The 19,509-nt window shown below is 49.2% G+C and overlaps 1 pseudogene; it reads right to left on the reverse strand.

Moving 5' to 3' along the window:
- Positions 1-10,606: 10,606 nt before the first annotated feature.
- On the reverse strand, positions 10,607-14,339 carry LOC140536247 (E3 ubiquitin/ISG15 ligase TRIM25-like; annotated as a pseudogene).
- Positions 14,340-19,509: the final 5,170 nt, after the last annotated feature.

The following is a 19,509-nucleotide window of genomic DNA, read 5'->3' on the forward strand; positions in this document are numbered from 1 at the left end:
TGAGAAGGTTCTGAGAGTTGGGGTCTAGATCCGGTTGTTGAATCAGGGCTGAGCTGAAGGAGTGATTTCAGCTGAGCTGCTTCTTCAGTAAACGCTGTTCCTGTGGAGAAACTGGAGCTGGGAACGTCCCTCGTGGTCCCGAGTCCAGCAGCTCTGAAGGTCGAGGTGTTTCAGTCGATACAGTGAGCGAAACATGCCGAGTGTCCCGAGACACAAACACTCAGACCGCACTGAAGCAGACCCCCGAGAAACGCTTATTTACTGATCGGCCTTCCTGCGCCTCTCCCCTGAAATCTGACCCGTCCAGCGTCAGGAGGACGGGGGTCTCTGACTGAGGGGCTATGAAATATTCAGAGTGTGCTGTGGGCGGTTTCTGAGTTTCGGGCACCAAAACATCTTCTGCAGGATGCAGTGAGGGTCACCCCCAGGAGACTAAACACACAGTCGAGGTCAGAAGCGTCCAGAACGCTCCTACAGCCCGAGCTCACGCCACACTGCGAGCGGTACAAGGGTCGGTTCTGAAGAGCGGTGAGGAGGTGTGGGGGGTGGTTTGGCTGCAAAATCCCGTCACTGATCTGCTCTCGCTCTTTCTGGACGCTGAAAAAGCTGCTGATCAGAGCTGACCGTCAGAGCTGGGTCATGAGGGGTTGGGAAGGTGGTCAGTCTGATCTTCTGATTCACAGAGCCTGTAGCTCCTCTCATATCAAACCTGAGGAGTACCTCCATAACCACCACCAGCTTCACTTCCCCACCTGACACTCCACAGTGGAGGAAGTTAGCTCAGTGCTAAATGGTGGGGCGTAGGCTTCCGTTACTGCCCGCTGCTCTGGACTGAGACTGGAGAAGCCCAGCAGGGCTACAGCCAAGTCCAAGAACAAGCTCTCAGACTTCACGCATCCAGTCTGACTCTCCCTTAGAGTCCAATTTAAACCCCTAAAACACCGGCCAGCCTGTCCAGACTGCTCTCCTTCCACACGGAGGAAGGGTGTGAGCTCCATCTCAAACACTGCTCCTCTCCTTTAGCTGATTGAGAGCTGCAGTGATTCACTGCCTGCAGTCCTGAAGCCTTTCTGCCACACAGGACATCACTCTTCAAACCACTGAAGGGGGGCAGCAGGGCGTCACATGATAAAGAGGTAGCTGATTAGCCGTTAGCTTATTTACCATGCTGCGATCTGAGGTTCAGGCCTCCGTATCAAACACGGCCTCTCTATGAGCCTAAATCGCTAATGTTAGGTTCCTACACGGCGCTCCAAACGTCTTTGGAAGTCTTCAGATTTCATAACGCCATACACACGGTCGAGACATCCATCCAGTGCCAGGAGCAGCAGAACGACCCGAAAGCCCCTCTGAACCTCCACCATGTTTGACTGTGGAGACCCTGCTCTTTTCACTGAAGGCCTCATTTGGGGTTTTTGGGAAATGGTACAGTGACGTACTTCAGCAGAAAACAACTGTGTCTCATCTGTCCACAGGATGTTCTGCTAGAAGGATCATGGATTCCTCGGGTTCTTCTCGAGTTCTGCCTTCTGACCCGAGTCATTTCCTGCAGGAGTTCAGGGACTGTTCCAGATCTCATCACCATCTCTTCTCTGTTCGCTGCATTTCTTCACTGGAAACACTGGAAAGTCAGATCCTCCTCTAAGACTCTGAAGCTCTGGCATCACGGGGGTTCAGACTCACGACCTCATGCTGGTTCATTGTGGGGAAATCAGAGAGCTGCGTGGCTTCTGATGAAGTGACTGAAGCTGTTTTAAGAACTAGGCTGGGTTTCTCCAAAGCCCCTGAGCACGAAGATGAATGGTGGAGAGAGTATCACACTGAACACACAGAGCCTTCTCTCTCTCTCTCTCTCTCTCTCTCAGTCTAATGGTTCTATTGTCTGTTCCTCCTGTTGGTAAACTGAACTGAGTCCAGCTTTAAAAATAGAGCAGCAGATTGACGACTCGCCCACCAGCACTACAGAAGCTCCGCATGGTGTTGGAGAAACACGGAGGACCTCTCCTCTCCGTTCACACTCCGTCACACAAAACACACTCAGAACCTTTCAGTCGCTCCAGAGGAGAAAACTGCCCTGATTTGCTGCAACAATCAGCCCCCGCCTCCTGACCTCCCGGCCACCGCTGACCAGTCCATCCAGCAGAGGAGAAGAGCTGGGAGTAAAGCCTGGTTCTGTTCAGAGTGAGGAAGCAGAGCAGAGCGTGAATGAAGCTGGGTTTGGAGCAGAAACAGAGGAAAAGCAGACGACAATCAGCTCCAGTCAAATTACGGCCTGTCATCGTCCGCCCCCCCAGTGAGGAGAACACACAGCCGCCCGTGCCAGAGCCGCTGCCAAGCCATTTCTCCTCCCAGCACAAAAATCAGGCCTCAACCAGACAAGCCAGACACGGTTTATACACACTGCGTCCGAAAGCGTCCAGACGTCCTCTCTGATTAGTGTAACAGGCGTTACAGTGCACATGCAGCGGAGTGATCTCCACCGAGCCCCACCCAACACTGCTGGAGCTCTACTGAACCCCTCTGGGATGAGTCGGGGTGATGGAGCTTTACTGAACTCCTCTGGGATGAGTCAGGGTGATGGAGCTCTGCTGAACTCCTCTGGGATGAGTCGGGGTGATGGAGCTCTGCTGAACTCCTCTGGGATGAATTAGGATGATGGAGCTCTACTGAACTCCTCTGGGATGAATTAGGATGATGGAGCTCTACTGAACTCCTCTGGGATGAGTCGGGGTGATGGAGCTTTACTAAACTCCTCTGGGATGAGTCGGGGTGATGGAGCTCTGCTGAACTCCTCTGGGATGAGTCAGGGTGATGGAGCTCTACTGAACTCCTCTGGGATAAGTCGGGGTGATGGAGCTCTACTGAACTCCTCTGGGATAAGTCGGGGTGATGGAGCTCTACTGAACTCCTCTGGGATGAGTCGGGGTGATGGAGCTCTGCTGAACTCCTCTGGGATGAGTCTGGGTGATGGAGCTCTGCTGAACTCCTCTGGGATGAGTCTGGGTGATGGAGCTCTGCTGAACTCCTCTGGGATGAGTCGGGGTGATGGAGCTCTACTGAACTCCTCTGGGATGGGTTGGGTTGATGGATCTCTGCTGAACTCCTCTGGGATGGGTTGGGTTGATGGATCTCTGCTGAACTCCTCTGGGATGAGTCTGGGTGATGGAGCTCTGCTGAACTCCTCTGGGATGAGTCTGGGTGATGGAGCTCTGCTGAACTCCTCTGGGATGAGTCGGGGTGGTGGAGCTCTACTGAACTCCTCTGGGATGAGTCGGGGTGATGGAGCTCAAGTATCTGACTCTACTGCTCTAGGGAGGCTTTACACTAGATGTTGAAACATTGCTGTGAGGATTTGATTGAATTCAGAGGGGAGAGCACTGGTGAGGTCAGGTTCTGATAATGAATGAATTAGCTCTGGATCAAAGACTCCCCTCCAGCTCACGCTAAGATTAGACTTCACTGAGGGAACTTTAGACTGCGAGGCAGCTAGCGCTATTAGCATGTGCTAGCACTCACTACGGCCTAATCAGGAGGCCTCTGAGGAACAATAAGCCCAACCAGCTGATCGTACCTAATCAGCGCTGAGCAGAACTCCAGCGAGATGTTCTTCACTGGCAGAGCTTCCTCACTCCAGCCACCCCTCACTTCCTCCTGCTCTCTGAAGCTCTGATGCCGACGCTCCGTTCAGTCCGATTATCGAACCGTCTCTGCTGATTACGCTCAGACTGGCTGCAGAGGAGGAGGGAGGTGGTGCTCCGTCGTTCCTCGTGGCAGACGCTCCAAATGAGAACACAGGAGAACCGTCAGCCGGCAGAGAATTAGCTTTAGCCTCATGCCTGTCCCTCCTTTCTAACAGCATTAGCAGACTCGGCGTATCTGAGCTCCTCTGCTGGTATCAGAAGCTGGGTTACGGCCTTCCTCCCTCATAACACAGCAGCTCCTCAGCGGCTCGGAGGCTTCATTTATTTACATTAACTCTACAGAGGCTCTGCAGTAATGGATCCTCCTCATTAGAGAAGGAGGGATCTCACAGAGGCTTTAGAAGGAGCAGACTGATGGATGGAGACTTCTTCTCCCTCACTGTTTTCCTCCAGCTTTTAATCCTCGTCCAGATGAAGAACATCTAAACGCTTCTCCTTATTGATTTTCTGTTTGATGCTATTGAAGAGAGCGGCTCTCGGAGTCTGATGGCTAATGAGTCTCGCTGGACAGAGATCTGGAAGCAGCAGGGATGTCCTTTATTGCCTACGTTCCTTATTCACAAGTTCGGTTCTGTTCAGGTTCTGTTCCGGTTCTGTTGTTCTCTACATCTCAGCGCTTTTATGCTAGCTCGCTAGCTCTCCCGTTGTCATGCTAGTTGTTATCTGTTGTTGTTTGCAGCTGTTTGAACTTTCCAGTCGTGGATTGAAGAAAACGAGGCAATTTTAGCGTCTCAGCCGGACGACGAGGATCGATTGGGTTCTGCGCTCTTCTTAGAACTCTACTCGAGTCAGCGTCTTGAATTCTCCATGCTAGCTTGCTAGCTCTGTTTCCAGTAATGTGAGCCTTTCTGCTGTGGAGAGAAGAATAGAAATCGACGAGGTGTCTTCACTGGACAATAGCGCTCAGCTCTGCTCTATTGTGCTCGGAGGTTGGCGGGCTGGATGCTAGCTCGCTCCGTCTGATTGTGCTGCTCGTTAGCTTTTATCATCTGCAGCAGTCGGAGCGTTCAGCTGAGGAGAGCAGGGCCGCAAAGCCCAGCTCCAGTTTGTGCTGAAAGTTGTGGGAGCGGATTTGGCTTTCTGTAAAACCAGCACTCCACTTTCTGACTCCACCGGTCAGTAAACACCTTCTAACCCAGAATCAGGGCGGTTCTACAGAGCTGCTCCAGCGGACCTCCAGGACGGAAGTGTGAGGAGTCTGTTTCACAGCAGGACGGGTCAGTCAGTCCAGTCCACTACAGACCTGATTCATCTCGTACACGTCTGTCGGCAGCAGTGATGGGTTCTGAAACTCTGTAGGTGGTCGTTTGGTGTTGCTAGGGTATTGCTAGCTGATTTCTAGGGTTCCTGGGGTATGGTGAGGTAGTTCTTATGTTATCCTAGATGCTAAAGCGTGTCTCGACAGCTGCTCCATTGTCCCAGGTGGTTTCTGGAGTGTTGCTAAGCAGTTCATATGTCAGTCAGGTGGTTGATAGGGTACCTTTAGTAGTTCCTAGCGTGTTGCTATGGTATCAGATGAAATTAATATTGAATTGTTGGTTGGTTGAATTAGCGTTTCATCCATTTCCTAGGTCTAGGTGGTTATTATGGTGTGTCTTAATGTTTCTAGGGTTCTGGTATTCTAGGGATTGTTGGGGTGTTGTTAGGTGGTTATTATGGTACGTCATGGTTACTAGGTGGTTGCTCAGGTGTGGCCAGGCAGTTGTCCAAAGTAATCCCAGAAGGTTGCAGTGGTGTGGCGAGGCAGCTGCCCTGTTGTGCCAAGTGGTCAAGTGGTTGCTGAGGTGTTGCTTAGTGTTTCATGTTTAGTTTAGTTCTTAGCATATTGCTAGGGTATTGGATTGGACGGGATTAGTGCTACATTGTTGAATTAGCGGTTCATCTGTTTCCAAGGGTGGTTGCTGTGGTGTTCCTAGATGTTCTGATACTGGAAGAGATTGTTAAGGTATTGCTAAGTGGTTATTGTGGTATCTCATGGTTACCATGGGATGGCCAGGTGGTTGCTAGGATGTTGCAAGAACATTGCTAGGTGGTTAGCATGCCATGACTGCCATAACTCAAGGTTGCTGTAGGGTTACTGCGGTGTTTCAGGTGGTTGCTAAGTGGCTATTATTGTATATAGTGAAATCAACTCCATTCACTGTAATTGGACACTTTATTAGGTACGTTAAAGCTATGTTTCTCACCATTTGTTGCTAAATATCGAGTCTGCCTCTTAACTTGGGAGTCAGACAGACATTCAGCCTCGTTCTTCACCCGGTCTAGAAGCAGGACCACCATTCTGTCCACTAGACTACCTTTCATATCTGTGGCAGTTCTGCTAATACGCAGCGCAGGGCATTTCTGATCTTCACCAGAGCAGCTCCAGTGGTCCTCTGTTCCTGCACCTTCATGGTCTGGTGATGAAGGACAGAAGCTCAGCTCTGTTTTCCAGCAGTTACAGATTTAATTCTGCACAGATGTTGAGCGGAAATGACGGCCTTTCAGTTTCCAGGCTGGTGTTCCAGGCTTACCTGCAGGGAAAACTAATCATCCTGCTGCTGCAGAACAAACCCCACACAGGACCTACGGATCACACACACACACACACACACACACACACACACACACACACACACACACACACCTTCAGACAGCGCCTCAGACCAACACTGAGAGCGGGGGAGAATAATAACCTCTCGCTCGCCCTCAGACTGGAGTCAGACAGAATGAGACAGTGTTCTGTTAGCTGTGGAAATGACGGGGAATCGTTTGTGTTCTTATACAACATTTATGAAGCTCTAATGTCACACTGCTGACCTGGAGGGGAACTCTGTCAAGCGTGAAATCAATCTGTGGAGCAGAGAGAGAGAGAGAGAGGGAGAGAGAGAGTCATCTGAAACGTGAGCAGTCTGATCGGAGGTGACAGCCCTGCTGAGGGTGTAGAGGTGGTGATGCTGAAGGTCACGCTAACCCCTGATTTGCAGCCTCTGCTTTCAGGATTTCCTCTCCTTCACTCCAGCCTCGGTTCTGTCTCCTGGTTCTGAAGGCCCGTGGACTGAAGCTCCTCCATAATCCTTCCTGAGACGGTGTGTACCATAGCGCTCATGCTAACTAGGCATTCAGTGTGTAAATAAAGAGCTTCGTTCTTCATCTCAGTTCTCTTTAGGGACTACTTTCTGTAGCTGCACTACACCCTGCAGCATGTATCCCTCCACCATTTTAATGATCTGATTTTAAAAGCAGGTTCTAGAGCCGAACTCTTCTCAGAACTCTGGTAGAACAGTGTCTCAGGCATCAGGCAGCGTCTTCATCACCATTAGGTGAAGAACTTTCTGTGAGGAGCTTCTTTTTATTAGAGCTTCAGACGTCTGCTTCCCTTCACCTCCACTGTAGAACCACAGCTCTGACTGGGGGAGCTTATCTAGAACCTCCACTGAAGAACAGCTCTGACTGGGGAGCTTATCTAGAACCTCCACTGTAGAACCACAGCTCTGACTGGGGGAGCTTATCTAGAACCTCCACTGTAGAACTCCAGCTCTGACTGGGGGAGCTTATCTAGAACCTCCACTGTAGAACAGCTCTGACTGGGGTAGCTTATCTAGAACCGAGCGTTTCACATCAAACCCCCTCAACCCCGGCTGAGTGTGGTTGAATTCGGAGAGGTGGGTGGAGAGGTGGGTGGAGTTGCCCTTTGCTCAGTTCTGTGTTGTTCAGCTAAGGGCCGGCTGAACTCCATCCAGACAGGAAGTGTTTATTCATGACCAGGGGTCAGAGCTGGCACACTGCTAGCATTCATGCTAATGTTGCTAGTGCATCGGTACTAGCTATGGAGACACACACACACACACACACACACAAGAATGATATCTGTGTTTAATGGAGTGTGTTTTTCTCTCTCAGTGTGAAACCTCCCCATGCTGGGAGCGGTGTGTGTGTGTGTGTGTGTGTGTGTGTGTGTGTGTGTGTGTGTGTGTGTTTAGTGCAGCAGCAGGTGAGGAAGCAGCAGCAGCTCCAGTTTCTACATTTAGCTTCACTTTATTTCCCTTAGAGAAACACAGAGAGAGAGAGAGAGAGAGACACTGAGAGAGAGACACACTGAGACAGAGAGACACTGAGAGAGAGAGAGACACAGAGAGAGACAGACACAGAGAGAGAGAGAGAGAGAGACACAGAGAGAGAGAGAGACACTGAGAGAGAGACACACTGAGACAGAGAGACACTGAGAGAGAGAGAGACACAGAGAGAGACAGACACAGAGAGAGAGAGAGAGAGAGACACAGAGAGAGAGAGAGACACTGAGACAGAGAGAGAGAGAGAGAGAGAGAGACACTGAGACAGAGAGACACAGAGAGAGAGAGAGAGACAGTGAGAGAGAGACAGAGAGAGAGAGACACTGAGAGAGAGACACACTGAGACAGAGAGACACTGAGAGAGAGACACACTGAGACAGAGAGACACTGAGAGAGAGAGAGACACTGAGAGAGACACACTGAGACAGAGAGACACTGAGAGAGAGAGAGACACACAGAGAGAGAGAGAGAGAGACACTGAGACAGAGAGACACTGAGAGAGAGAGAGAGAGAGAGAGAGAGAGACACTGAGACAGAGAGACACAGAGAGAGAGAGAGAGACACTGAGACACGGTTCTACCAGAGTTCTGAGAAGAGTTCGGCTCTAGAACCTGCTTTTAAAATCAGATCATTAAAATGGTGGAGGGATACATGCTGCAGGGTGTAGTGCAGCTACAGAAAGTAGTCCCTAAAGAGAACTGAGTTTTAGGTAAATTAGGAGAAACGGGTGGAGGGAAACGGGTGGAGTTCCCCTTTAACTATCAGCAGAGCTGTAGTATAAATACCTCCATAGTCGTGACACGTCCTACACTAATGTTATGCGTGTGTGTGTGTGTGTGTGTGTGTGTGTGTGAGAGATTTAGCGGATGCTAACTGGAGCAGGGAGACTCCCCACTAGGCCGGTGTGTTTCCTGAGGTGTGTATAATTCATGGCGCTGTGACTGAAGGTGTTACAGAGAGCTGGAGGAGAACTTTAGAGAGCGGAGGAGCTCCTTATTTATTTATTTATTTATTTATTTATTTATTTATTTGTTGTTTATCTCCCTGAACTGTTTCACCATATCTGGACCTCCTCCTGTGTAGAGAAGGAGTGATGTGCCAGACTGACAGGTGTGTGTGTGTGTGTGTGTGTGTGTGTGTGTGTGTGTGTAGTTCAGTGTTTATTCAGAAATCTTCACAACAGAAACTGTGCTCTAAAACACAAGCCGTAGTTCTTCATCTGCTCACAGTCCAGACGCAGCGGGTCTTTTGCGTGACGGGGTGGTTGGGTTGAGCTTGGGTTGACCCCCTGTCTAACAAATTAACAATGTAAAAAAACAAAACATCAGAACTTGCTTTTTTTTCTCCTAAAGACTCACATGATGTCACTTCCTGTTTGTGATGTCAATTAAAGCACCAGTACATGATTTATAAACAAAACAGGTTAGTGTGACCGATCAGTGACAGTAGAAAAACATGGACAAAATCTAGCGCCTCTGCTGGCTGGTTGCAGTATGACGTGTAGCTCCGCCCATCCCCTATTTTCAATGACAAAACTGCTGTTCTTTATTTTTCAAGCAGAATTTCTTGGAATAAAACATGGGATTTGTAAGGTAGTGGACCCTCCCTCCTCCATACGAGCGCTCGTTAGCAAGGGAAGCTCTCTGTGGACGTGATCAGACTACCCACCTTTCAGCTCTGCTCCACCCTGTATTCTCCAATACCTCCACATGTTGAGGTTAGCATGTCGCTAATTGCTAATAAGCTTCTGTGTTCTGCTACGAACGAGATGAGCTGATCTGCTGCCGCCTGGATGCTCATTTGATTGGTCTGCAGCCATGACAACGGAGCTGTGATTGGTCAGCCTGATTTTAGGGCTTCCATAGCTCCAGCTCTAGCTCGTACGTAAAAAGTCGGACTTGGTGTGAATAGGCCTCAATTCTAGGAAAGATAAATATAAATACAACTATAATTATATATATAACTGTATATACTAATAGAATAATGATATTTTGATGTATTTTTAGTTCATACGCCCACACAGATGCTCGGAGAGCGATTTGATGGACGGATGTCTTGAGTTAAGACAGATATTTAAGGCAGATATTACTGATAATCAGCTGCAGAACATGTTTACACTTTCCATCTCAGAAAGAAAAGTTCTCCCCGACATAAATAAACCATAAACAGTATTTATTACTACGTGGGAAAGTGAAACACAGGGCTTCCCTGACGTGAACACAAGCACACTAGATCATTATACCTACTCCTCTGATAATCCACTGCTGTAACCGTAGGCAACCGAACGTTTGTTATTGTTTTTCTCACAGCGGCTGTAGACACCAGCGGAAACACCGCTGGAAGAACCGAACAACATCAAGAATAAACAGGCCGAGTAAACAAGACCGGGCCAGAACAGGCGCGTCGTTGGGGAGGAGGCCGCCGGCGTGATGAAGGCCTTACCGAGGCTGAAGCACCACTGAGTCGAACCACGCAGGAACCCGGAGTGGTGTAGTGAACTTCAGCTGAACTGGAAACCTCGGCTGGAGGGTCATCTCCCGATGTAGTTGACAGCCCAGGTGAGGTGCCTTAAGGAGCTGCCTCAGGTGAGTCAGGGTAAATACTCCTGCAGAGGTCCTCCACTCTAGCCAGCCTCTCCTTAGTCTCCTAATGTCTACTGACTCAGCACATTAGGCCACCGACAGGTCAAATCTCTCTGGATGATCAGAGTTCAGTGCTGTTCCTCACCGCTGTTCTTTCTCTAAAAAGAAGAAGACGACGCCGGCTCAGTGCTGCTGACGTCTGCGGGCAGGCAGGCGGGCGGGGAGGAAGATCAGGTACCCTGCCTAGAAGAGGGTTACTGTACCCTACTCTTCACGCCAGGCCAGAGGGTAGCGCCTGCTGGCGAGTGCCCGGTGGCTGGGCCTCCCACGTCCTCTCCTTATCTAGTTTATACAGACTACATATATACGGAGTCCAGAAGATCCTCTAATCTTAGACTCTACTACATACTCTACTACAGTCAGTCTGGAGACACAGTCCTCCACACACTTCACGCCCAAGTCCTCTCAGAAGAGGAGGGTCTTCAGTCTGGGTTTGAGGACAGTGAGCGTTGGACTCTGCTGTTCGGACACCCAGGGGAAGCTCGTTCCACCACTTCGGTGCAGGACAGTAAAAAGTCTGGACGCTCGTCTTCCGTGGATCTTAAAGGATCGCGGGTCGAGCCGAGCCGTACTTGAAGCTGGAAGGGCTCTTGGTGCAGATCGGCTTTTGACCATCGCTGCCATCAAGTACGGAGCACCATATGTGAGTTCTGTAGAGCTGGACTGTGGGCTTCTGGCTTGATCCCATTTTTACAGGATTGCATCACAATATTTTGATTATTGACAATAAAACAACAAGTCCATTTACTTTGAGAACTTAAATCCAGAAGAGCTGAGACCGTATGGTGGCCCATGTGTTTGTCCATGCTACACAAACAGCAGAGACAGCTGTGGTCAGTACGGCAGTAGATCTTCATCACTTCTTCATGGTCAGAGCAGATCTTCTTTCGCAGCTGTTCAGACGCTTGGATCAGCTTGGGCTTTTTCTGAGGAGGAACCTCATAGTGAGGTTTCAGATGATCTTCACAGACACAAGGTCAGACACGTCAGACAGGATTTTAAAGCTTTCTGTTTTCTCTTAGAGCAAAAACCACACTCCACATCTCCAGCGCCGGCAGGAGAAACAGGGCGAGCTTCTGTCATCTTCAGTTTCTCCAACATTTCAGCTATAAAATAGTTCCTGTGCAGAACAGGCCTCGGAGAGAAGGACTCTCTGCACCGGGGGCAGCTGTAGACGCCCCTCTGATCCTCCTGATCCCAGCAGGCGTCAATACACACCCTACAGAAACTGTGTCCGCAGGGTACGGTCGATGGATCTGTCAGCAGATCCAGACAGACTGGACAGCTGAACTGGTCCTTATCTACTGAAACACTGGTCTCGAGAGAGAGAGAGAGAGAGAGAGAGAGAGAGAGAGAGAGAGAGAGAGAGAGCGAGCGAGCGAGAGAGCATCACTCTGAGATCAGTTTCGTTTCCTCTAAATTAAAATAGTGGTAATGTTCTAATGCAGTGTAGTCATTGGTTCCCAACTTCCAAGTTCTAGATACAGCCCAGATCTCCTCGGATTTATGTATGCACCAAAACAAACTGTACACCACCCACTTTTATCAGACGGATTCAAGGAAACAGGAGTTCCAGGCAGGTATTCCCCCCTTGAGCGACCTCAGACCCCAGGGCCTGCGAGCAGGACAACCTCGGTGGTCGCGATGGCTATCCACAATCAATGAGCTTCCTAAAATCAGCGCCGTGGTGCCATTCTGCCTGCTGTAGGTTCTGCACCACTTTAAGGTGGAGCGAAGAAAATAGCAGCAGTGTTCTGAATTTAAAGGCAGGGGTGTTGTAGCAGAGCATTTCCACGCTGTTTTAGCGATAATGAGGGCGCGCTAATCGAGCAAGCGTGAGGCCGGTATGACTGGCAGACTTCCTGATTGGTTCGAGATGTTCCATCGCTGACATCTGGGCAGGGGTTAGTCCAGCCCTGCTTATGTTCACGGCCTTCCTGGGGGTCTTAGCAGCGTGACCTAGCTGTGCTGCTACAAGGAGCTAACACCTGAAGCCCCGTCTCTCCAACGTTAATCATTAGGAACGTTAATCATTAGGCGATTAGCTTTTAGCTCGAGTGCTGTAACCGTGAGGTGATTTCACAGTGGAGAAAAGCTTCCGGACAGTTCATAAAGAGGCAGTTAGAGGCAGTCAGACGTGAGCTTCGGTGCCATTTAGCAGGACGTCCTCTGGTAGAGGGGAAGTTCTGAAGTACCTCTACATCCAGCCAGACTGGAGAAGAGAATTAGCACTAGCATTAGCGTTAGCATGGTCTTCTCTCACTGCAGCTGCTTCAGTAAAGAATCCCATTATAAACACATTAACTGTCCCGAGTTTCTCTGCTCTTTTTAAGCAGACCGCGGAGTTTAAAGGCCGACCGTTCGCAGGGGTCCGTAAAGGGTCCGTAAGTGAGATCCAGGCTGTAGCTTCACAGCTTCATTAGCGAGTGTTACCTCTGCAGAAGGTGCTGTAATTGCTCTCAGAGCTTGTGAGAGGAGCTCAGTGAGAGATTCAGCATCAGCACATGCTCTTTAATTTAATTTAACGCTTAAATCAACTGGAGAGGGAGCGGCCTCGGAAATCCCAGGATGCCCGTGGTTATGGAGGCGTGTGTTTTCCAAACAGAGGGGAGGATAAAGACCTTCTGTTCAGTAATCATGACGTGTTGATATTGTAGCTCAGCACTAGGCGGATGGGGAAGCTAAAGATCTATGGCGGCGGGTTTGAGGCCACAGGATAAGACCTTTCGGGCCCCTTTTCGGCTCGCTAACAGTAGAAGCCAATGGGCAGATGCTGACCCCTGCAAATTCCCCAAGTGTGGGAATCTCGACTGCACCATTTCTGGTAGTGGGGTAGTGGAGGCTCAGTGGTCAGAGCTCTGGGCTGTTGATGACAGGGTTGTGGGTTCGATACCCAGGCTTGGCAAGCTGCCACTGTTGGGCCCTTGAGCGAGGCCCTTTACCCTCTCTGCTTCTCGGTGCTGGAGTTAGCTGCCCACCGTAAAGTTCAGTTTATCTATATATTCAGCGGAGCAAACCAGGGGCGGGGCCTGGCTGGTCAATCCTGTCTGAGGCCAGAAAGTAATCTTCTTTATGGAATATTGTAGAGCTAGGTTCCTTCTGGGCCGCAGCTCTGAGGGCATTAGCATTCCCCTCAGCGAACACCCTGAATTCAGTTCATTAAGACTTATCTGATGTCTGCAGTTCTGTTTTATGTGTTTTTTAATATTAATCTGCGGCTCATTACGAATAAAACGCCAGGTTTTCTCAGTGGGCAGGTGCTGAAGCAAGCAAGTGTCCACAGCATTTCTCTCTAATCTTCAGAAAAAGCAGGAGAGTTTGATGGACGTGTTGGAATGACTGTCTGTGCTGATGGAGACCAGGATGGAGTAAAGTTGGAGTACCACTTTAAAGCATCTGTAAAGCTGGAGGTGGAGGTCAAGAAAAGATGAAAAACCCACCGCTGAAAAAGTTCCGATCTGGCTGCTGAGCGTAAACCGGACAAAGTGATCATGCTAATCAGCTCCACCTGGTCGCCCCGTCCCAGCGGGAGCTCCAGCAGGACGTCGGCAGCTAGCTGTCATTAGCTGTAGCGGTCTCTGACCCCCGCCTGGACGCTCTTCACGGTTCTCTGCCCCCTCTGACGCGCGACAGGTGCCGTTTGGGTTGGAGTCCAGGAGGTCAGCCTGAGGAGCGGATGGCCGCCCACGTAGCGTGAAGCTCCAGAGGGTTGTTGATGTTGTGTTTAGTGTAGAATGACGAGGTGACGCTTCTGAACCTGGAATTTTCCGGTCGGCTCGTACGAACCCACACTGAGCCTGAGCACACATCCAGCCTGCTGCTCCGCTGACCTTCTGCACGGCCGAAACTCTGGAGAACTCGCTCACCTGCAGAAAGTGCAGCTCAGACTTTCCCTTTAAACTCTGGGGATCTGACTCACTGCAGATAAACCCCACCCCACCCATTCAGATTCACAGGAGAGAGAGAGAGAGAAAGAGAAACACTGCGACAAAAATAAACGGACACCACAAAAGCAGAACGAATGTGAAGGTGGAACTTCTAAAATAACAATGGGAGCCGGTTTCAGACGGTCTGATGGTGATAACATACCACATACTGGTAAACCAGCTGGTTAAACTGGTGGACCAGCTTAACTTTCATCTGAATTCAATAGACTGGCTGGTTATGGATGGGTGTGTGTCTGTAGGAGTGTAGTAGTGTGTAAATAGCGGTCAGCCGGCTGATCTGTTCAACAATAGAGAGTGTAGAGTGTATTGAACAGACTGGGTGTGAAATCCTGCGCTGCTGGAGTTCAGTGTGGAATTTTCTCTGAACATCATCCAGAGTTTCTTTCAGCTTGAATCGATCATTTCTAATCCTGTTATTGATCCAGAACTGAATTGCTGTCGGCCACAAAGACTCTGACCAGACTGTGTTCAGCTTTAAAGTGACAGTTCAGCACAAAAAAACAGGTCATGTTAGATTTACACTGGAGCTATGAAGCTAATGTAGCTGGAAAAACAGCCTCCAGGTCAAGCTGCTTAATCAATGTAGCTCTTGACCAGTATAGGGTATGTTTTTGTTTGAGTTTGATGGTCAGTCTAAATGCATGACCAACCTAACCGAGCTAGACCACCAGTTGGTTGACAAGAGTGGTTGACCAGCATGACTAGTAAAACCAAGGTGGGTCACCAGCATGACCATCAAGACCACTATGGTCTACCAACATGGCCAGGCCAAGCACAACCTAAATTGAATGTAATTGAACATACAGTACCCTTAAGCTGGTCAAGCTGGTTACACCGGCTGACCAGTTTAGCTCCTAACCAGTATCTGGTGTTTTTTGTTTGAGTTTTATTAACTTCTCTACAAGCAAGACCAGTATGTCTGAGCTGGTTGACCAGCATGTCCAAACTCAAACGCAACACACACTCTGCTGGCCAAGAGCTGGTTAACCAGTATAGGGTCACCTGGTTGAGCAGGTTTTCAACCACCTTGACCATCACAGACCAGTGTAGACCGTCTGAAACCAGCAACCAGCAGAATCTGGTCTTGAGCTGGATTTCTCAGCAGGGACGTAATGTACACCAATTAGCACGGTGCTAAATCATCACACACTCTCCTCAAATCCTGTAATAAACATGCTTATGTGGTTTCTGAGACTGTAGTGGGCGCTAAACGTAGCCTCCGTCTGGCCTGAATACGCTAAAGTTCTGGATTTAGAGGCTAATATGCTAAATCCAGAGCTCCCAGCCAAGTCAACAGAGCAGAACATGAATAATAACAAGGCTGAAAGTGCTGGGTCCAGCTGCTGCGAGCGGACAGCTGCCATTTCCAGTTGGATTAATGAGGCAGTGCCAAGCTGGTCAATGCTAATGCTAATGCCGCAATACTCACTAGCGTTAGTGTTTTTATGGCTAAGCTTTATCTGTGTGCTGTTGGTGGGCTGTTAGCCATCAGTGAGTCCTCCGGTTCTCAATGTTAGAGTTTTACTACAGTCAAACGAGCGAGGGAATGAATAAATAGCGGTCAGCAGAGCGCAGTGTTTGTGCGGTCAGATTAAAGAAAGCCTTTACTGGAATAAAGCCTGAACTAATGTGAGGGGTCAGTCTGCATGACCAGCCTCAGAGGAAGCAGCTGTAACTCACTGCCCTCACACTCGGAGTGGAGGAGTGTGGGGTTCGAAAAAGTGTTGGGCTAAGCTGCCACTATTGGGACATTGAGCAAGGCCCTTAACCCTCCCTGCTGAAGGGGGCGCTGTAGCATGACTGTATTGCACTGTACGATTTCAACGATGTGTTTGACTGGGGCTAACATGTTAGCTTTTACCTAGTGTGTCTCAGGGCTAACGTATTAGCTTGTGACTGGTGTGTTAGATTGGGGCTAACGTTCACTTGTGGTTAGTGTGTTAGCACAAGGCTAACATATAGGTCAGGGGTAACAGGTTAGCTTGTGGCTAGTGAGTAAGACCAGGGATAATGTGTTCATTTAAGGCTAGTGTTTTAGCTCAGGGCTAACATATTAGCTTGTGGCTAGCGTGTTAAGCCTCAGGCCTCACACATATGTTTAGTGTTCATGTTTAGCCTATTGAAACATCTTCAGCTGCTTTAGCGGCGAAGCTAATCTCCCAGGTGAGCTTCCCAGCAGAGTAAGACCTGGAAGGTCTGGGAATCCCGTTAAGTGTCGTGATGGAAGGCTGCAGTCGGCGACAGTCTGGAGTCACTGCTTCCTCACAAAACCATCCAACCACACAGAGACAGCCTCCTTCTGCAAAGTTCATGCATCGTTAGCAGTGATGTGAACATCTAGGAGTCTCCTAAAAAGGAATTAATTGGGGAGAAAAGAGTGGAAGCTCGCCTGTGAACGACAGCACCTGTACGTCTGTGACAGGTGAGAACGCCGAGCTCCATGCATATTCATGGTCCCACCATAAGGAGGGCCGTCAGTGTCATTAGCGGGATGCTAACACCTGTTCTCAATGCTGTTCTCTCTCCTGCTCTAATGTATTCCACTGTAAAGCTCTGCTGGATGCGAGTGTCACTGAGGAACAATAATGACACACCTGGCCCAGCGTGCGGTACCTGCAGAACACGGACTCTACCAGCACCCCAGAGGCCTCTCCGCTCTCAGCTCTATTCTTTAGCTTCTTTCAGGAGGACGCTTTCCTTTCAGCTCAGAGCTCCATCAGGTCAGCACTGGATCATCCAGCACCAGTGGCTGAAGTGAATGGACTTGTGAATGGAAAGGTTCAGGCGTGTTCAGAGAGGATCACCTGGTTCAGGTGTGTCCAGAGAGGATCACCTGGTTCAGGCGTGTCCAGAGCTGATCGCCTGGTTCAGGCATGTCCAGAGCTGATCGCCTGGTTCACGTGTGTCCAGAGAGGATCGCCTGGTTCAGGTGTGTCCAGACATGACCGCCAGGTTCAGGTGTGTTCCAGAGCTGATCGCCAGGTTCAGGTGTGTTCAGAGATGACCACATGGTTCAGGTGTGTCCAGAGAGGATCACCTGGGTTCAGGTGAGTACGGAGCTCTGTCCGTACTTCCGTCCATGATCACAGAGAACAGTAGAGCATGGGAACTGATTGGGTTCTCTTTCTCCTTCAGGCTGAAACGGTGGAATTCCCTCTATTCCCAGAATTTATTCCACATTAAAGGAGGTTAAAAGGGGCCAGACTCTAATTTACCCAGAGGTGCAGTTCAGCCTCCGCAGAGCAGCAGATCATTAAAGTGTGTGAGTCCTGATGCGGACGAAGACTCTGCTGTGTGTTTGAGCAGGACGGTTCCTCTCTGCTCTGTAAAGAACCAGAGAACCGCCGCCCTGCTGGAGAACCCTGTTAGACTGCAGTTCCTCATTACTCTGCAGAACTCTGCTGACCCGTATTTGCTGCTCAGGACTGGATGCTGCTGCTTCGTCGGTTGATATGGTATTGCAGGTGGTTGCTGGGGTGTTAGTAGGTGGATGCTATGGTATCCCAGCTTCAAGGGAGTTGATAGGGTGGTTGCTAGGGTTTTGGTAAGGTACATTCTATGGTATTGTAGGTGGTAGTGAACAAGTGGTTGATCTGGTGTTCCAGGTGGTTGGTGGGTGTTGCTATTGTGCTGCTATGGTATTTCAGTTGGGCAATTGTTGATGGTTGCTAGGGTGTTGCTAAGGTACCCAAGGGGGTTGCTGGAGTGTGGCTAGGTGTGTGTTATTAAAATTGAACAGTTAATCAGCAGAAGGGGGGTTAGCGTTAGCATCTGCTCTCTGACCGCACAGCTGACCATCTGACCTTTAAACACTACAGTCAGCAGATCATCAGCTCTCACAGATAGTGTGTGTGTGTGTGTGTGTGTGTGTGTGTGTGTGTGTAATTAGTGTGGTGAGAGAGGCCAGTGATTGGCACGTTCTAGGATTAGCTGTCAATTAATGAAGGACACAACGACCTTCGCTTAGATAATAGAAAAATAATTACTGTCTTTGCATATTAAATATTTGTGTGTGTGTGTGTGTGTGTGTGTGTGTGTGTGCACACGTCAGAGTGATTGGATATTATGATCATCATCATCAGCGAAAATCATCTCCGAAGTTGACCAAGTGATTCCTAGAGTGTACCCAGTGTGGCTGATAGGGTGTTACTATCTTCAGTGGTTGCTAAGTGGTTGCTATACCCTTGCCAGGTGTTTGGTGTAGTATTTTAGGTGGTTGCCAGTTTTGCTTAGATACACAGTGTGGTTGCTAGGGTGTTACTAGGTGTGTGCTTAGTGTTTTGGGATTAGCTAATCAGCAAGTTAAATTAGCATGCAAGAGGCATCTCACACTCCACTCTAACCTCCACCTTCCTCCGTCAGCTCTGTCAGGGAATTAAATGAGCAGGTGCTTCCAGGTGAAACTCTAATTCAGTTACTGTTTATTAAGCGCCCCCTGCTGGTCAGTGACGGGCGGTGCTGATTCATTCTCCACAGGAAGCTAGCGCAGCGCCGTGACGACAGCCTGGAGAATTCTATTCATTATAAATTAATGAACGCTCTCATTAATACTCTCACAGCCAGAACACAACTGACCCCACGCTGGTCCTCTTCACCTGGCCGCCGTCTCCCTGACCGACCCTGAACAATAACATTAACATTGCTAATCGTGCTAATCAACTATACACACACACACACGCAGCTGTAAACTACTACAGTGACTCTTTCAGATGATTGAATAGCTTCACATATAAGTGTGTGTGTGAGCTTCTCAGTGGTCTCTCCTGAGTGGACTGGAGTGGTCTTCCGTCTGGGTTTCTCACCACAAGACCAACTTAATTACTGACCCTTCCATTAAAACACCCTCGGCACTTTGATGTGTACAGGACTGTTTGATGTGCGACAGCCGGCGTCTTAATAATGTCACACGAACCGTCTCGCTGAAGCAGAATGACTTCATCATTAATAGGCGGCGATCAAATATGATTAATTATCCTTAAATTAAATATAAAACAGTCAGTTGATGCAGAGTAAGATTTATTGGTGTTTTTTGCGTGTCATATAGTGATGGATGTGTCAGCTCAAACAGTCCTCCACAGTGAGGAACCACAAAATACACTTTACATAAAACACAGAAACACAAACATAAAGAGGGCTACAACACACACCTGTACAGGTGTGTCCTGCA

Source organism: Salminus brasiliensis, chromosome 15 (genome assembly GCF_030463535.1).
Source record: "Salminus brasiliensis chromosome 15, fSalBra1.hap2, whole genome shotgun sequence".
In the NCBI taxonomy this organism is placed as follows: Eukaryota; Metazoa; Chordata; class Actinopteri; order Characiformes; family Bryconidae; genus Salminus; species Salminus brasiliensis.